The 3,516-nt window shown below is 36.9% G+C and overlaps 1 pseudogene; it reads right to left on the reverse strand.

The window, feature by feature from the left end:
• Positions 1-2,123: 2,123 nt before the first annotated feature.
• On the reverse strand, positions 2,124-3,272 carry LOC133765539 (tRNA (cytosine(38)-C(5))-methyltransferase-like; annotated as a pseudogene).
• Positions 3,273-3,516: the final 244 nt, after the last annotated feature.

A 3,516-nucleotide genomic window follows, 5' to 3' on the forward strand; every position in this document is an offset into this window, starting at 1 on the left:
TTTTGTTGATACATTTTTAAAGGTTTTCATTGGTAACATGGATAAATATATGCTAACACAATAATGCATATCTTTTCATGATAGGAGTCCTTGACATCTCTCAGAAATTCACTGTTTGTCTAAGAAGGTTGTAATTGAATAAGGTTTCCTTCCTTTTAAGAAAACTTAAATAAAAGTATAATTTTATTTCAATCTTTTTAAATTTTTACAGTTAGAATCCCATGTTAATTAATCTCAAATTTGAAAGTTCCAGCTAAGGGCTATAGCTTTTTATGAGTTTTCAAGACATGATGATTTTAATTTTATATATTCTTGATTTCTTGATAAATATCATACTGAGTAATGACATTTCTTTTTAAAAAAAATTGTTTTTTTTTCTTTCTTTATTCATTTGAAAGGCAGAGTTACAGATGGAGGTAGAGGGAGAGAGAGAGAGAGAGAGGTGTTCCATCACTGGCTCACTCACCAAATGGCCGCACAGACCTGGGGCTGGGCCAGGCTAAAGCCAGGAGCCAGAAGTTTCTTCTTGGCTTCCCACGTGGGTGCAGGGGCCCAAGCTATTGGGCCATCCCCGGCTGCTTTCTCAGGATCATCATCAGGGAGCTGGATTAGAAATGGAGCAGCCAGGACTTGAACTGGCGGCCATATGGGATGCCAGTAAAGCAGGCTGGGGCTTTAACCCACTGAGCCACAGTGCGGCCCCAACATTATTTTCTTATTTCAATACAAAAGAAGGAGAAATAATGACCAAAGTGTTATGATACGTGTTCTGATTTGTTCAGTAATACTGTGTTACAAGTACTCAGGTACAAGCGTTATTTTTCATAATAATTGATCTTTTTATATCAGGGAGAACAAATTAATGTCCAAATTTGAATATATGCTCTATAATAATGCTAGGTGGCTACTGTGCATTTTCCTGGGTTATAAAATGCCTCTCTTCTGGGTAATAAGAGACAGAATTTGATAGGCATTCAAAGACTTCTTCTTCTGTTATAAAACGCATGGTGAGAAGGTCCCTGAAAATAATAAGGTAAGAAAACAATTCAGCAAGGATGAAATTATATAATACCAAGTTGGAGAAATGCTAAGAAATGTAGTCTAAAAGCAAGAACAAAATTGGGTTGATTAGATCCCTAAGGTTTTCAATCTCATTAAAGAGAGTTCCCTGTAATTATTTACTTTTTTAGAAAATACATTACAAGTTTTTTTATTCAAAGAAATATATAGACAGAGAAGTGACAAATTGAAAGGTAGAGCTCCGTGAGTCTTCTTCATAAAGCGAACAGTTCCCCTCACAAGCAGTGAGACAGAAACAGAATGTGACCAGCAGCTTGGAAAGTCCTCTGAGCCCCCTTCTAATTCCTACTCATCTCCTTGTCGAAGGGTGACCGACCTGAAGTTGGACACCTGCAGGTCGGCTTTGTCCAGTTTTGAACTGAACAGCTGTGGTCTCAGACAGCATGAACACTTCCCTGCATCTGATTTGTCTAACTGATCTCTGTTTCTGAAATTCAGCCTTGTTATAAGTATACCTACAGTTCTTTATTCTTGTTGTTGGAAATAGTTCACAATTATTTTATTCACTTGATTGTTGCTGGACATTTGACTTGGTAAATATACATACATGCATATATATGTATGTGTACATATATATATTTCAGTAATACATTCAATGTTTGAAACAGGCTACAATTAGAATAATTAGCAAAAAAATTGTAAGATTTGTAAAACCTTTAATTAACATATGAAGATATACAATGTTTCAGTTTCATTGTATTATGTCTGTTATGACAATTTATAAAATATTCATGTTTACATTAAAACTCTAATGTTCCTGAATTTATTTAAGCCATAAAATTCTAGATAGTATTTCACACATATATTTAACAATTTTATATGAAAATATACTTTCCATAAGCATAACATTAATTTGCACTTCACAGAATACAATATAAATTCAAGGAAACAAATTGATATTTTTGTGATGAATTCCAAATTTTTTATCAAAGAAAGCTTGAAATAGTTTAGTTGAATTTCATCAGAATTATTTTCAAACAATTTTAGAATCACTATCTCTACCTGAATGGATACCGTGATTATCTTTCAGAGTTACTTCAAAATCATTCACGCGGCGTCCTGATTAGTTTAGCTACTACACGCACATTGAGACTATTTCTAAGTAGATGACAACGCTGCCTCACTTGGTACCTTCTCAGGAAATCTGAACTCTGGAGGAAATCCAAGAAGCTTTGCCCTTTCTCTAGGAGTGAGGTATTGCAGTGTAAGCATTGACAACGTTCCTCTTCTTGTGGCAAATTGGGAAGCGAATTGTAGATAGGCTCAATCTGCACATCCTCTCTGGTCTGTAATACAGATCCTGTCCCTTCCATGTGGCTTCCTTAACCTTCGGTAAAGCAAGTGGACCTTAACAATATCTAAGTGGTCTTAACAATATCTAAGGAGCAGTCACTTTCTGGTAAAAATTGTTGATTTATATCAATGTCACATTCAAGAAAAATCTTTCAGCCTTTGCACAGAGAGATCTCTGTGCTGTTGACATTCCTTTCAATTTCTTCTGCAGTTTCAAGATTTAAAAGAATCATATCTTCTCCAGAACGCTGCATGTTGCTACCAAAACAGATACCAGATTGGATTTCCTTTTCTTCAGTTTTCTGTGGATTGCATATTTTTATATATGTTCATGTTCAATTTTGGGGAACTCCACCAGTTCCAGACCAGGGAACTGAGCTCTGACTGATGTTTTACAACAAGAAAATACAGCAGCCTTCAATTTGGAATGCCAAGAGAGGTTGCAGATAATAAAAATTCTTGGTGCTGAAAGCCACAGTTTTTTATTGTTTGTATCAATAAAGCTCTTGTAGACGACACTTGAAACCCTTAACATTCCTTAATGGAATGTTTGGAGATTTTTTAATCTGGGGAGAAAAATCTACAATATATAAGTTACTGGTTCTTGGACCAGTCATATTACCCTGAAGGCTAATTCTTGTGAATGGCTGACTGGGAGGGCTCATTAAAATCATAATGAAAGAGAAGCTGTGAGATCCTTCCAGTACAGTGCCAGAAGGAACGAATTCAATGGCCTTGGCTCATCATTGTGTGTGGGGAAAATTATACTGGTATACTTCCCTAGCGATGGCGTTCACATCACTTGCAGCCACCGCTTGTGCAAGAACACTGCTTTCTCTCAGTATGTGGTGCGTGCCGCCAGTGCAGCTCTACAGCTCCAGCACCTGCAGGGCTGCCATCCACTTGCTACCACCACAGCCTCAGGGCGAGGCCTGTCCTATACATATTTTTATGACATCTATTTTGGGTGCAGCTATAATAGAATGGCTGTGTCATAAGGCATGTCTACGAGTACACTCAGATTACAGAACACCACCAGGCAATGGTTTGGCAAAGGTGTTTCTGTGCCAATTTACATTTTCTACCAACATTGTATTCATCCTGTTCTAGAGGCTCCATTGCATGGTCTGAAATGTTCATCTT

Source organism: Lepus europaeus, chromosome 8, assembly GCF_033115175.1.
Source record: "Lepus europaeus isolate LE1 chromosome 8, mLepTim1.pri, whole genome shotgun sequence".
Taxonomy (NCBI): Eukaryota; Metazoa; Chordata; class Mammalia; order Lagomorpha; family Leporidae; genus Lepus; species Lepus europaeus.